Below are 17,089 nucleotides of genomic sequence, written 5' to 3' on the forward strand. Positions count from 1 at the left end.
GGTTATACATTTCTAGTTACCTTCTACCCCTCAAAACAAAAACAAAACCACTTAATAGCCTGGGAAATCCTTAATGAACAGATCAAAGTGAACATCATCAGTTATGGAACAAACTGAAATTGTGTGCCAAATGACAGAATGCAATGAGCAAAAGGGAGCACTGCTTTACTTCTATAATACTCTAGCCAAAGATGCATAACCAAAGCAGCACAGCCTGTCTGAACACGAGAAATGCCAACTTGAGAGACATAACTGACCCATAATCTTCATGCATCAGGTTATAAAAGGAATATTATTTTTTAAAAATGATCAGTCTGTGACACGTTCATCCCATATTTTTGTAAGTCACATTTTAACTTTTAAAAACTATACTATGATGGGGTACCTGGGTGGCTCAGGGATTGAGTGTCTGCCTATGCCTTGCCAATCTCTTAAGAATAAATCTTAAAAAAAAAAAAACTATGACATTTTGTTCCACTGAATTTTGTTTTCGTTGCTCTAATACCATAATGAAACTTTATTTAGAAAAAAAAAAGAAACTTTATTTAGTATGCACACTGTAAGTGCTGAGTGATTTACAGACTTTCCTAAGAGGCCCCTCCCCCTGTAGATTCTGATGGCACAGGTCCTAATTAAACAGGACCTACAATTCTGTTATTTTTTTTTTTAAGATTTTTATTTTATTTACTCATGAGACACACTGAGAGAGAAGCAGAGACAGTGGCAGAGGGAGAAGCAGGCTCATCACAGGGAGCCCGATGCAGGACTCGATCCCCAGACCCGGGATCACACGCTAAGTGGAAGGCATACGCTCAAATGCTGAGCCACCCAGGAGTCCCTATAATTCTGTTTTTAAACCAGTATTTAAAGCAGTGATGATCAGGAAAGGATGGTAAATACTGCAAAAAACATCAAGAAAGGGACGCCTGTGTGGCTCAGCGGTTTACTGCCTGTCTTCGGCCCAGGGCGCGATCCTGGAGTCCCAGGATCGAGTCCTATATCAGGCTCCCTGCATGGGTCATCCTTCTCCCTCTGCTTGTGTCTCTGCCACTCTGTGTCTCCGCCTCTCTGTGTCTCCCATGGCCTCTCTGTGTCTCCCATGAATAAATGAAGTCTTTAAAAAAAAATCCTTCTTTCTCAAAAGACTTAGAGGTTAAAAATCCTAATTTGCAAAATAAAAAGAATAAAGAAAAAATTATTGCCTACAGAACATGGCCTCTAAAGGAAATTATTCTACTGCTTGACTATTTTTTACAGTTTGGACCATGAAACAATGTCCAGTATCTTGTTATTAATATACTTAAAATCGGTTCAAATTTAACACAATAAATTTCACAAGAAATCTAGAGTATTACAAATGCCCATCCTTTAAAAGTTTTAACTTCATGCTTCTTTAATCTGGAATTTCTAAGACCCTTTTCATTCTCAGTTTACCTTTTTTTTTAAGATTTGAGAAAGAAATGTGCAAGGGCAAACAGGGGGAGAGGCAGAGGGAGAGAATCTCAAGGGGGACTCCCTGCTGAGTGCAGAGCCTGACACTGGGCTCAATCCCAGGACCCTGACATGACCTGAACCAAAATCAAGAGTGGGATGCATAACCGACTGAGCTACCCAGGCGCCCCTCAGTTTACTTCAAGTTATTCAAAATCTTTCCATGCTTTGATTAAAAAAAAAATTATTGTTAAATTGCTATATACAAAAATTGCTACATTCACCCTCCAAAAAGAATTTAAGAGGAAAAAAAAGCATTACTGGAAACAAGATGCCCCTAATTCTCGAGTTTCTAGACTACTAAAGGTATAATACACAATGTAACTCAAGAGCTGTGAAACTTTAATGAACTTAATTTTTTCTTTTAAGATTTTGAGAGTGAGCGAGGAGACAGAGCATGAAGGGAGATGCGTAAATGACTGAGCCACCCAGGAATCCCAGGACTTAATTTGCATAAAAACTCACTACCATAAATAAATAAATAAATAAATAAATCTCACTACCAAAAACTAAGCCCTACTCTATAAACAAATTTTTACACATTGAGCTCCTTCATAAAACTGAAGTGGGTTAAGTCATCCCTGAATTTTTTTCTATTCTGCTTATAGGACCCTTTTTCTTGTAAGGATTGGTAATGGCACATTTTAAAAATTATACTGCAAACAAACTGGACTCAACTGGAATAAACTGAATTCAAATAAACTCATTACTTAATAGCCAATGTGATCAAAGCAAAGTGCTAGCTAAACAGTGAAAATACTTAAAAGGCTCAAGAAAGCAGTCCCCCAGAACATTCTAACAGAGTTATTTAACAAATGCTTAAAAAAAAAAAAAAGTTGCAGAATCAAATCCTTTATCAGAAAGGTTGAGGTATAGGTAAATTACTTATAAATACTGAAGTATTTATCAGGAGAAAAATACCAAAGTTATGAGGGTTCAAATTAAGGAACCAGATATGCTTTAAAAAAAGAAACACAAAAGATATACTAGGATCAGCTTAAACATGTTCTCTAAAAAAAGGGGCAGATTTATAAGAGATAAGTAATTTACCCCTAAGCTACACGACTAGTAATGACAAGACCTGGACAGTAAGAAATTAACACCCTTCTGCCTTAAAAATCATGCTCTTTTGTTCATTATCAGTATGTCTCAAGTGCTCCCACACAAATTACTGAAAGTTAACTCATCCTCCTGCTCTGCACTGCTCCCACCCCACCAAACATATTTTCAGAGAGTAACCAAAATAACTTAATCTTCAAGTCTCATTTTACTTTATAAACTTGGGAAAATTCTGCTTCCCATAAAGAAACATTTCTGATATATTTGTTTGCTGAGACATAAATCATCAACATTTAAGGAGCACTCTAAACCAGCACTTTAAACAATATTCTCCCTCCAGAAGAATGCATACTACTAAGGAATGTAGTAAAGAGGGAGGAAAAAAGTGAAGGCAGGGAAATCAGCTCACTCTTCCTCGTGTAACTACAAGCAAAAAAGGAGCAATTAATGGTAAAGATTATCCTCAAACTACTAAAATGTGAAATGTAGAAGACTAAATTATGATAATATCAAATTAATTCCAGAATTGGTTACATTGTGCTGAAACTTTACATCAGATTTATTTACAAAGAAGACTAGAAGTCCTGAATTTGAGGACTGAAAGGGATGGAAAATTACTGACAAAAGTTAAGTGTGAAAAGAGAACATGTGGGAAAATTTTTTATAATCTCAGAAGGGGGAAGGAAAGCCTTTTTAAATATGATACACAAAACAGAAGTGATAAAAATAAAAAATATATTTATATGTTCAATTATAAGTATAAACACAAAAAGCATTCTACATGACAAAATTCACAATCAAGGTCAAAGGAAACATGGGGGAAAAACTTGTCATAAATTGCACAAAGCGCTGACTTCCCTTCATACATCAAATGTTCTTACAAATCAAAAGAAAAAAAATAAAGAACATACAGAGTTGACAAAAAAAGGGTCTTACATGTGAAAAACTTTCATTCTAATTCAAAAGAAAAAGGCATGGGATGCCTGGGTGGCTCAGCGGTTGAGCACCTCCTTTTGGCCCAGGGCATGATCCTGGAGTCCCGGGATCCAGTCCCACATTGGGCTCCCAGCATGGAGCCTGCTTCTCTTTCTGCCAGTGTCTCTGCCTCTCTGTGGGTATCTCATGAATAAATAAATAAGATCTTTAAAAAGAAAGAAAGAAGGCGAAATACCCACGAAAAAAGTATGAAACCACATTACATTAGTGCTGGAACTGTAAGTCGGTACGCCTCTATGAAGAACAACTTAGCATAGCTCTCAAAATTACACTCAGAAATTCCCACTTAGGGGTCGCGTGGGTGGCTCAGTCAGTTAAGCGCCTGCACTTGGCTCAGGACAAGATCCCTCATCCTGGGATTGAGGCCCCACATCAATTATCAGGCTCCCTGCTCCGTGGGGAGCCTGCTCCTCCCCCACCTCTGCCGCTCCCCCTGCTTGTGGCGCCTCTTTCATGAATGAATGAATGAATGAATGAATGAATGAATGAATGAATGAATGAAATCTTTAAAAGAAATTCCGCTTTGAAGAATGTCTCTCACATCTATAAGGATAACAACTAGCGTTTCTAACAGTTAAAAAAAAAAGGAATCAATGCACAGCAAAAGAGTTGGTTAAGTAGACATTAAGCCATCAATATAAAAAGAACAGGGTAGCTTTACATATATTAATATGGAATAATATTCCAAATATTTCCTTAAATAAAAGAAGGCTGTAGAGCAAGGTGGACCTCTTGCTACTGCTTACATCAAAAAGAGTATGTATACACATAAGGTCTCTCCAGAAAAATATATAAAGAGCGATTTCTTTAAAAAGATTTTATTTATTCATGAGAGAAAGAGAGAGAGAGAGAGACAGAGAGACAGAGAGAGAGACAGAGAGAGAGACAGAGATACAGGCAGAGGGAGAAGCAGGCTCCATGCCGGGAGCCTGACGCAGGACTCGGATCCCAGGACTCCAAGATCGCGCCCTGGGCCAAAGGCAGGTGCTAAACTGCTGAGCCACCCAGGGATCCCCTAAAGAGCGATTTCTTCAGATAAAGACTACTGCTAGGGGGGCACCTGGGTGGCTCAGTCAGTTGAGTATCTGCCTTCAGCTCGGGTCATGATCCCAGGGGTCCTAGGATGGAGTCCCACATTGGGCTCCCTGCCCAGTGGGAAGCCTGTTTCTCCCTCTTGCTTGTGTGCACTCTGTCAAATAAAATCTTAAAAAAACAAACAAACAAAATGAACTACTGCTGGGAAACAGGCATGAGGGGATGAGGGGGTGACTGCTCTCTAAAAATCATTGTGCTTTTTGTAATCTGCACTGGGTATGTATTCAAAGTAATTTTCTTTGCTCTGACCTTACCTTTTCTTGAATCCTCTAACTTTTAACATTACCCTTCTTTTTCTTAAGCCAAGGCAGGCTGAAAAGCAGCATTCCAAGACCAATAAACAAGTTTCAACAAATGAATTTATAAAACGAGCCTAACACTATCAACTAGTCATTTCATAAAGAATTCAAACAGAAAAAAAAAAAAAAAAGAATTCAGAGACAGGATCCTTGACATGAAGTGAAAGATTTGGAAATGCAAGTACCTTAACTTCTTGATTATGAAGCCAAAGATATATACTAAATAGACACAGAGACACACATGTGTGTGCACACACAATTAGCTAAACAATTTGCTTAGGGTTTTATAAGTATTATCTCATTTAGTGCTCAGTACATCCCCAGGAGATTGATGTAATCTCTTCTTCAAACAAGGTTTTTTATAGGAGCACCTGGGTGGCTCCCTTGGTTAAGTGTTGGACTTTGGCTCAGGGTCATGATCTCAGGTTGTAGGATCGAAACCCCTACATCAGGCTCCCAACTCAGCTGGGGACTCTGATTTTACCTCTCCCTCTGCTCCTCCCCTGCTCGTGAACACATGCTCTCTCAAATAGTTTTGTTTTTTTTTTACATCTTAACAACAAAAATCATGTGTTTTTTTTTTTAGATTTTATTTATTTATTCATGAGAGACACAGAGAAAGAGGGGCAGAGACACAGGCAGAGGGAGAAGCAGGCTCCATGCAGGGAACCCGATAGAGGACTCAATCCTGAGACTCCAGGATCACGCCCTGGGCCGAAGGCAGGCACTAAACCGCTAAGACACACAGGTGTCACAAAAAAACAGGTTTTTATATAGACAAACACATTTTCAAGTCCCCAGTGTCAGAGCACTCTTAAGTGGTAGGTGAAATTCTTAACCACTATACACATATGTACTGTAAATAACTGAGATTATTTAGGTATTATTAGGTAGAGAGCTCACCTTACACAACATTTTAGCCTATAATAGCTATTTAAATCTCTAAACTCTGAGCTTAAGTTTTAGTTTCACCTGTTAGGTACTGTCTTGACCTATAGCTACAAGGAGCCTTAAACAAAATACAGATCTTAATCTCCCAAACACATAAAAGAGATACAGTTTTGAGCTACCAACTGCAGTCATTATTAACTTGCTATCTACTAACATAAGCCAACTTAAGTCTCCAACAGACTGTCCTCTCAAACTGTCCTTGATGGTCCTAATTTAAAGGACTAAGTTGAAAACATTTTCACTCACTTTTTCCCCCCACTTCCACAATGTCCCTGTAAGAAGGAATCATTTTAATGGAAGAAACCAAAGAATAATTCATGTGAAAAATCTGAAAACTACCAGTTCACTTAGAAAAACAAAGGCAACCAAGTTACATAGGAAAAGTCCTTATGAACTCCTATCAGCTGAATGCATTTTTCAAGTAGTTTTCAACCTAGCTAGTATTCCATGAGAATTATCTCATCACTCATTGTAACAGCCTCAAGTGTAGCATCCTTGTAGAGCTTTAATAAGGCCCCTTATAAGAAACCTTTATCATGCTCCTCTTATACCTAAAGCAAGATCACACTGAGAAAATTTGTAATATCAAAAATAATTGAAACCCTGTGGCACAAACTTCCTTTTGTATATCTGAGGAGCAAACAAAAGGTTATGTTTCTTCTTCAAAAAAGACACTAGGAGCCAAAAATTCTGTTCGCTCACTTATTTCAGTTACTCCTTAAAACCTAAAGTTTGTTTTATCTCTTTAAACCTGAGGACAATTTCACTAGGTTTTAACCCCTCCAGTTCAAACAAGGAAACACTTTATTTCTTTCAAAATTTTATTTTTATGTAATCTCCACATCCTACAGAAGGCTCGAACTCACAACCCTGAGATTAACAGTCACACTCTCTACTGAGCCAGCCAGGCGCCTTAGTGTCCCTAAGGAACCCTTTTAAAGGCAAGGGTCATAATGAGTTAAGTCCTTATCAGGCAGTTCTTTCAGGAAGCTAACAGCAAATCCCAAGCAGGTCTTCTACAAGTAGATTAGAAGCTCAGGTAACAAATTATTTAAATCTAGGCAGATAAAACAACTTTTAAATAATCTAACAAACCAAGTTATAAATAATCCCCTAAAGACCAATAAAAATAAATTTATTATTTAAAATAATAATAATAATAATCCCCTAATAAATTTTTCCTAGTCCCCAAACAGTTAAACTGCAGTTCTATAATAAAAATCCCACCTGCACATACTCAATTCTGGGGAGAAACATTCATTAACCTAAATCATCTAAGATATTCATTCTTTTACTCTGCAGGTAACTACTAATATAACAAATAAATGAGACAAGGTCCCCCACCCTCAGAAGAGTATATAAATATGAGTGAAAGTAAACCAAATAATTAAGAGACTGTACTTTGAAAGAAGTACTTAGAATAAACAAGAGAATCCAAAGGGTATATAGGAAGCAGGGTTGCCCACTTTACATAAAATGATTAGAGGGTTACCTAGAATGTAACACATAAACTAAAATTGAGCTAACAAGGGAAAACAGAAGAAAGAGCAAGCATAACAGCCCCAAGACAGGAAGGAAAATGCATGGTGTGTTCAAGAAAGAGAAAGAAGAGGGCCAAAGGCAAATGGTTTAGGAAGACTGCAGAAAAATGAAGGGAACAAGTAATTCTTAAAGGCTATAGTCTGCATGTTATTCTTAGGTCCAGTGGGAACACCCTGCTCTGTGAATAATAAACTACAGAGGGGCAAGAAGAGCAGAGGAACAAAGTTACAAGACTACAGCAATAGTTCAGGTTACAGAGATGGTGGGGCTTGGACAAGTCCAATAGCAGTGGAATAAAAAAGTACTTACTTCAAACAGATTTGCTAAATTATTAGACAAGAGGAAAAGCAGAAATCAAAGGTTATTTCCAAGTTTTTTAGGTTGACTAGATGGACTGTACATCCATTTATTGAACTAGAAAAGAATGGAGAAAGTATGGAGCTAAAAAGGACTCAAGAGTGCAGTTTTGAACATATCAAATTTGTAAACTAAGTAGAGAGCTCAAGAATGCAGTTAAACTACAAGAGTAGAATATTAAATTACAAGAGTAGAATATGAGTAAGAGATCTGGATTACAGATATAGATTTGAGCTCAAATGCATACCATAAACTATGGTATTATATCCCAGGTTACACAAATATTGCCTCAGAAGAATGTAATGCATTATGTTTACATCAATTTTAAACATGCTACAAAATGCAATCTAAATGTACCTGGGTTTGGGGTGCCTGGGTGGCTCAGCAGTTGAGCATCTGCCTTCGACCCAGGGAGTGATCCTGGAGTCCCTGGATGAGTCCCCACATCGGGCTCCCTGCATGGAGCCTGCTTTTCTCTCTGCCTGTATCTCTGCCTCTCTCTCTCATGAATAAATAAAATCTTAAAAAAAAAAAAAAAAAGTAGGCTGCCATCCCAAGGTCCTGCTCAGCAGGGGCATCTGCTTCTCCCTCTGCCTCTCCTTCTCCCTGGTTTTCTCAAATAAAATCTCTCTTAAAAATAAATAAGTAGGGGATCCCTGGGTGGCTCAGCGGTTTAGCGCCTGCCTTTGGCCCAGGGCGGGATCCTGGAGTCCCGCATCAGGCTCCCGGCATGGAGCCTGCTTCTCCCTGTGTGTGTGTCTCTGCCTCTCTCTCTCTCTCTCTGTGTGTGTGTGTGTCTGTCTGTCTCTCTCTATGCCTATCATGAGTAAATAAATAAAATCTTTAATAAAAATAAATAAGTAGGGCAGCCCCAGTGGCGCAGCGGTTTAGCGCCACCTGCAGCCCGGGGCGTGATCCTAGAGACCCAGGATCAAGTCCCACACATCGGGCTCCCTGCATGGAGCCCGCTTCTCCCTCTGTGTCTCTGCCTCTGTGTGTGTGTGTGTGTGTGTGTATGTGTGTGTGTGTGTGTGTGTCTATGAATAAATAAATGAAATTTAAAAATAAATAAATAAGTATACCTGGTTTCTGTTTAGTTCTGTCTTTTCAGTTTATCTCTGCTCCCCATCCAGTCTTCTCCCTCCTAGTTGATAATGGCCTTCAATCACTATCTACATGATGCAGCCATAACAGTACTGCTAAATAAAGTCTGTATCATTTTACAATTTCAAAGCATTCAGCACTCATTATATTTTACTTGAGTCTAATGATAACCTTGTGAAGCAGGAAAAGAACCAGTTTTATTAGGGCAGGAATTAAGAGTCTTATAAACGCTGCCCTGGCCATCATCAAATAGCTATTATTTACTAGAAGGGATGAAACCAAAATTCAAATTTAAGGATTCTATTTACTCTGCATTCACAGAGCTTCAGAGCAGACCCAACTGGAGGAGTTCAGGGATCTTACATTTTTGCCTTGCTACTAAATTAATGCTCAGTGCAAAGGAAACAGCAGGCATACAGTAGGCACTAAAACCTCTTCTGAGGCAATGAACATCTTCTCTAGCAGACTAACACTCAAGAAACCCCAGAAACACTGGGGAATCAATGTTTTAAAGTCAGTAAGTTGATAGTTTGTGCCCTCCTTTCTCATTTCCAAAATAGAAATATTGTCATTTACTTTAAAGTATATTCAAGTATAAATTAGATAATACCTAACATTTCAAATCACGCAAAAGATTGCTCTATCAATTCAAGATGGCATTATTTTGCAACAGGTCTGACTTCACACAATTTCTCCTTTTCGTCCACATTTCCTATAAAAGATTTTAGAAAACAAAAGATGCCAACAAGACTTTAAAATAAAGCAGAGGGACGCCTGGGTGGCTCAGCAGCTGAGTGTCTGCCTTTGGCTCAGGGCATGATCCTGGATTCCAGGATACAGTCCCACATCAGGCTCCCTGCGAGGAGCCTGCTTCTCCCTCTGCCTTTGTCTCTGCCTCTGTGTGTCTCTCATGATTAAATAAATCTTAAAAAAAAAAATAATATATATATATATATATATATATATATATATATATACACACACACATATATATCAATGACAAGCATACCAGTAGTTCCACACATATGGGAAACTGATTTTCAACAGTTATACAAAGCGACTCAATGGGAAACAAAGCCTTCTCAACAAATGGTACTGGGACAACTGGACATCATCTACAAATTAAAAAAAAAAAAAAGGGAAAAAAGAACCTCAACCCTTTGCTCACATGGCATGCAAAAAAATCACTCAAAATGCATCACAGACCTAAAAGAATAAGCTAAACTACAAAATTTCTATTGGAAAACAGGAGATCCTGTGACCTTGGCAGAGAAAGATTTCTTAGGACACAAAAGAGCACACAGCAATCTTACTTCCACATTTAAAATGCCTGTTCTTCAAAACACACTATTAAGAAAATGATGGCAAACCACAGACGAGGAGAAATTATGTACAAAACATGTCTCATATACATGTACCCAATATATATAAATAATTCTTACAATTCAACAAGACAATCTCATCTTTTTTAAACGGGTAAAATAGGGCAGCCTGGGTGGCTCAGTGGTTTAGCGCCGCCTTCCACCCAGGGCATGACCCTGGAGACCCAGGACAGAGTCCTGCTTCAGGCTCCCTGCATGGGGCCTGCTTCTCCCTCTGCCTGTGTCTCTGCCTCTCTCTCTCTCTCTCTCTCTCTGTGTGTGTCTGTCATGAATAAATAAAATCTTTAAAATAAATAAATAAAAATAAAATACAGTTCCTCCTCTACAGTATCCACACTTCAAATAATGTCCTATGTCGAGCGATTACCATACTTAACCATGCAAAGAATGCTTCCCTCAAAGTTCTACTGGACAGCGCTGCTCCAGAGTAAAATCTACTTAGAACACTAAGAAAATCCACTGTAACAGAAGAATTTAGAGCAGAATTCAAATCCTAACTTTGTCACTTACTGATGATCTTATGTAAATTAATCTCAAAGTTTCTTAAATCATTCAATGGAAATAGCACTTATTTCATGTAGTAACTGGGAAAAGCACTTTCTAATCTAAAATACTGTAAACATTAATTGTGAAGTGATACAAAAGTAATATACTTCTAAATGAGAATAAACCCATGTTAAGGGTATATTATAAAAAAAGTCTTAACTATCTCACTAAGAAAAGTTAGTGGCTGGCTAATATATCTTCTCATTCTTGAAACGGTAGTACTTCTACTTTCCTCATATTATCACCTTAAAAACTTTAACTATGAGCCATCAGAGTCTGAAGTCTAGGCTCTAGATATACATAATGTGTAGGTTCAGAAATATCACTTACTGGTTGTGTGACTTTGGTGACTTAAATCTCTGTGCTTTCATTTTCTCATTTGTAAAATAAGAACAGTAAGACATTCCCACCCACACCATCCATGAGCTTTAGTTAATTCACTTCAAGTTAAAAGGCACAGAACAGCCTGCAACATGGTAAGCATTGATAAACAGTAGCTATCAAAATCTAGTCCTCCTGAGAGGTGTTGATTTCCAGAATACAAAAAGAACTCCTACAACTCAAATTTTAAAATGAGCAAAAGATTTAAATACACATCTTCAAAAAGATATAAATGGTCAATAAGCAAATGAGAAGTTATCAGTAATCATTAGAGAAATGCAAATCAAAACCACAATGAGGGTATCTCTGGGTGGCTCAGCGGTTTAGCGCCTGCCTTTGGCCCAGGGCCCGATCCTGGAGTCCCCCGGAGTCCCCCGAGCGAGTCCCCCCAGTGAGTCCCACCGTCAGGCTCCCGGCAAGGGGCCTGCTTCTCCCTCCTCCTGTGTCTGTGTCTCTGCCTCTCTCTATCATCAACAATCTTAAAAAAAAAAAAAAAAAAAAAAAAAACACAATGAGATCCCACTTCACAACCATTAGGATGGCTATTACTAAAAACATCGACAACAAATAATGTTGGAAAGAATATGGATCAAGTGGAACCCATCCATGTGCACTGCTGGTAGGAAAAAGAGAATTACCTTATGAACCAGCAATTCCACTTCCAGTATGTAACCAAAAGAATTAAAAGCAGGAATTAAAAAAAAAAAAAAAAGGCAGGGATTCAAACAAGTTATATGTACACCCATGTTCACTGCAGCATTATTCATACTATCAAAAGTAGAAACCAAAATGTCGATTTACAGATAAGTGAATAAACATACGATACATAAAATGGATTATTCTTTTCTCTTAAAAAGGAAGGAATTTGATTCTACTATATGCTACAACATGGATGAACATGGAGGACAGTATGCAAGGTGAAATAAACCAGTTACAAAACAACAAATACTGCACAATTCCACTTATGCCAAGTACCTACAATAGTCTAACTCACAGAAATACAAAGTAGAATGGTGACTGCCAGGGGTGAGGGAGAGAGGAATGCGAAGTTAATGTTTAATGGGTACAGATAATTTCAGTTTGGGAAGATGAAAAAAAGTTTTGGAGATGGAAGGTGGTGATGAATGCACAACAATGTGAATGTACTCAATGCCACTTAAATATGTACTCAAAAATGGCTAAAATGGTAAATTTTGGGATTTTTTACCATGATAAAAAAAAATTCTCTCATTCTACTGACTGAAAGGTTAGCAGGAAAGGAGAGGAAAAAAACCTTACCTCCAAAGCTCAGACTGTGGCTATAAAAGTATAAAGATTTAAATCTCCTATATTTATATAAACTTAGAATACACTTTCTTCTCTAAAGTTGTAACAGCCCAACCTACTAATTGTGAAGACTGGCTAATTCTAATTATGTTGACAACTACTGGTTGTGAACAATTACCTCCTACTGTGGTTCTGTAAAATGTCCACAAATTCTTTTGAGAAAAGATGAAACCTAACTATACTCCCTTGGTTTCAGGCTGGACTTCATGAATTGCTTGTAACAGAAAGAATGTGGCAGAAATGACTCCTGGAATAGGTCATAAAAGATATTCTACCTATCAGATCACTTGCCTTAGGAGCTGCAGTTGCCATGTTTTAAAGAAACTCGAGGAGGGGTGCCTGGCTGGCTCAGTGAATGTGACTTGGAGTCCCAAGATAAATGTAGACATTACTTTAAAAAAAAAAAAAACACAACTCAAGGAACTCGAAGGAGATCCACATACAGTAAGAAAGAGAGTCCTCCAGACAACAGCCAGCATCAAAGGCTGAGAGACCAACGAGTACACCATCTCGAAAAGGATCCTCTAGCCCCAAACAATATCTATAGCCCTGGTAACCTTATTGGAGATTTTATGAAAGCCCTAGAGGGAGCCAGAACCACTTAGGTAAACTGTTGCCAAACTTCTGAACCACAGGTATCATGTGAGATAACAATTATTTTTTTAAACGTATTCATTAAGAAAATATTTGTACTCACTGGAAACTAATTTATTACAATGCATATGTAAAGATAAAGAGAACTTCCTGACAATTTCTCAGTTTAAGAGTTTTTTGGGGGCAGGGAGCAGCCCTGGTGGCTCAGCGGTTTAGCGCTGAGTGAGCCTTTGGCCTGGGCCCTGATCCTGGAGACCGGGGATCAAGTCCCATGTCGGGCTCCCTGCATGGAGCCTGCTTCTCCCTCTACCTGTGTCTATGCCTCTCTCTCTCTCTCATGAATAAATAAATAAATAAAATCTTAAAAAATATTTTTTTTCAGTTTAGTAAATTTTTTTTAAGTAGGCTCCATGCCCAACGTAGAGCCCAACACAGAGCTTGAACTCACCACCCTGAGATTAAGACCTGAGCTGAGGGGTACCTAGGTGGCTCATCGAGTTAGGCAGACTCATTTCAGCTCAGGGCAACATCTCAGGGTTGTGAAATGGAACTCAGCGTGGAGCTTGCTTTGAAGTGTCTCTCCACCTCTGCCCCTCCGCTCTCCCCTCCCTCTCCAAAAAAATAAAAATAAAAACAAAACAAAATCCACCACACCTAAGGTAAGATCAAGAGTCAGACACATTATCAACTGCCACTCAGGCACCCCTCAGTTTAAGAATTTCTTAAAGTGTATTTGCAAGTTCTGAGTTTTAAAGGAAACAGTACATATTTAACAATTTTAAAACTTTTTCTAACTAAAAATAAGTACAGAAACTTTTTAAAAGGTTTCAAAAAATATAATCTATAAACTGAATTTAAGGGCAGAAAATGAAACACCAAAACATGGCACTCACCAAACTGTGAACAGAAAGATGACTCAAGAACAAGAAAATGAGTAGGATACCTTGTATAAAAAGATGCAGAAGCAAGCAATTACTTGAAAGGATATAGAGCAAAAGCCCTTGTAACTATTCTGCTGGGTGTGGCAGCTAACAAAAAAGGGGAAAAGCAAGCAGGTAAAACCGAAAAACATCCAACCACAAAAGTTTTATCAGTAATACTAACATTGTTTCTCATGAGGTTCCTGTTCAAAGTAATGGACCCGTTCCCCAGAAAAATATTTAAGCATCCCCAAAATGACCTATTTTAGAGAATTCTCAAACCACTGTTTCCCACACCCACCTACGTAGCCAAAACAAAATAAAACAAAAAACCCTTAGGAAACCCTGACATATAAAACATTTAAAAAGAGGGAGAAGGGGACAAGGAATACATCTCTTTTCAACCTGGTCCCCCTAAACATGCCAAATCTACCACCCTAAGTATGGGCTGCTAAAGTAACAAAACCATTGTACTTTAGATTTCTGGCCACATAAGAGACTATGGAGAAAAAAAGAAAGCAGCTAAAAGGCAGAGATGAGTTGTTTACGTTCTTAGTGAAGGACCAAGCTAGATAATAAATAAACTGGAAATGGGGAGGGGCAGAGCATGAATGGGTTTCGGGTGATGCCATTAACAGAAACAAGAGGAGAAACCACTTCAGACTATGACAAATACTGATTTGACATCTATTAATCAGAATCTTAAAATACTGGAAGTTAGAATAAAATGTTACCCATGTATTAATTACACTTCACAATTAACATAAAGCCTTCATATAAAATTATTTCCATTAGTTTTATGGAATGCTAACACCAAAGATGTTGGGTAAATACACAAGGGTCACTAAGCCCTTTTTTAGATCTTCCAAACCCTAAACCAAAATCTCCTAACTCCCAGACATTTCTAACCTGGATCAAAATTGCTATCTAAACATTTTTGCCAAAAATAAAACAACAACAACAAAAAAGTTAGTTATATCCAAGTCATTATCTGGCCTGTTTAGATTGTATCCTCACCTGCTAACTTCACTCTCAGAGTAGAAGTTCCCATCCCTATTTCCGGTGTACCTCTCTAAATTTCGTTTTTTCTTTCTTCTGCTCACTACTGTTACTTCCTTACTATTCCTCCCCTTCCTCCATTCTCAAGTGTCAGGAACTTTAAGCACAAAATAAATCTATGGACCTATAAATCAAAGCTAACATGCATTTAGCTTCATATGTGTGCAAAGAGGATGTGGGTGTATAAGACAGGAATATGACCTGCAACTACACTTTAATTTTAGCTAAATTCTACCAGATAAGTTACTAACAAATAGCAACACCAATAATACCTTCTACTTTTAGCTTAACTCCAAGTTCCACTAGTAATGAGTACTAATCAAAGAGAAACAGTGCATGAGATGAAAAAACAAAAATACCAGAGATAATGTCAAATAGAATGAATTAATGAAGTACAATTCACAAGAAAGTAGTATAGCATAGTGATTAATATGGAGCCCAATGGGACACCTGGGTGGCTCAGCAGTTGAGCATCTGCCTTCAGCTCAGGGCATGATCTTGGGGTCCACGATTGGATCGAGTCCTGCCTGCACTGGGCTCCCCGAGAGGAGCCTGCTTCTCTCTCTCTTTCATGAATAAAAATCTTTAAAAAAATAAAAAAATAAAAGAATATGGAGCCCAAGATTCCTAATCTAATCTACATCCTAACCAAGTTACTTTCTCCCAGTCTCAATCTCCCAAAATCTTAAATTTTCTCACCTATACAACTTAGTTAAGACCACTTTCTTCACAGAATTATTCTAAAAACTAAAGTATACAATGTAAAGTCCACAGCAAAGTAAGTGACACAGTAATCACCTACAAATGTTAATTACTATGGTTATAATTTTTAGACCTGTAGTCTAACCACAGGAGATTTTAAAAAATGGAGTAGAGAAGAGAAAAAGAGGTGAGGGGTGGGGAGAAGCAGCCCAGCAATTGTTTCAATTACCATTGCTATCTGTTTTGATGCCAAGAACATATTTATCAAGACATTCAAGTAAGTAACTCTGTCCTCGAGCAATTGCCGTAAGCAAAGTTCACCAATGTTAAGCTATTCAAAGATTATAAAGTTAATTCTTAAAAACTCTGTTTCTGGAATTATCTTTATCCTGATACCACAGCTCTGGGTAATGATCAAGAGGAATAATTTAAAGGAAAATAATCAAATAATGTTCCTTTCAGTGAAAAAAGATCATTTCCACTTCAACTTTTTAATCACATTTAAAATGCATATTCCTAGAAGAGTAACTTGAAAACCCATTGAGAGATGCATAAAATAGCATATTCTCTGAAGCAAGAAGGCAGAGAATGGTCCCACCATTTTTTAATATAAATCAAGGTGGAACCTCAATTCGAAGTACTACACACAGCTCTGACAGACAAAACACAAACAACCCAGTCTATTTTAACAGAATTACTGAATTCTAATCTCAATTTTAGATCAGAAAAGTTTTATTTGGATACCATTCTTCGGGACTCTACTATCTCTTATGCTCTAAGTGAAATAATTCAATAGCACAGCAAAAAAAGGTCTCTTTTGAAACAAATGAGCAACTGACAAGTTATAAAGCCATCTTGGCAAAATGTTCAAAACTACATTCTTTTACCTCAGAATGCTGATTAAATGAAAAATTCTAATTTTAGCTACACATACATATTCACTAATAGTAACGGTCTAAAAAATAAATTTAAGTGAGTTTTTAAATAGCAAACATTCCTATGCCTAGGAGTCACTGAAAAACCAGATAATAACTAATGGTCACTAAAAACACTATTATTCCATACTGAAAAATGTAAGAATTATTAAAATATAGTTCTGACTCGTCAAAGGACCTCTATTACAGCAATACTTCCAACTTTTTTTTATTCATGAGAAACACAGAGAGACAAGGCAGAGACATAGAAGGAGAAGCAGGCTCCCCACAAGGAGCCCGATGCGGGGACCTGATCCCGGGACTGGGATCATGACCTGAGCCAAAGGCACACAGACGCTCAACCACTGAGC

The 17,089-nt window shown here is 37.8% G+C and overlaps 1 protein-coding gene across 2 annotated transcripts in view; it reads right to left on the bottom strand.

The window, feature by feature from the left end:
* The window catches only part of GPBP1 (GC-rich promoter binding protein 1), a 70,899-nt gene that overhangs the window by 50,654 nt on the left and 3,156 nt on the right, over window positions 1-17,089 (bottom strand). The window lies entirely within an intron of this gene.

Source organism: Nyctereutes procyonoides, unplaced genomic scaffold (assembly GCF_905146905.1).
Source record: "Nyctereutes procyonoides isolate TBG_1078 unplaced genomic scaffold, NYPRO_anot_genome, whole genome shotgun sequence".
Classification (NCBI taxonomy): Eukaryota; Metazoa; Chordata; class Mammalia; order Carnivora; family Canidae; genus Nyctereutes; species Nyctereutes procyonoides.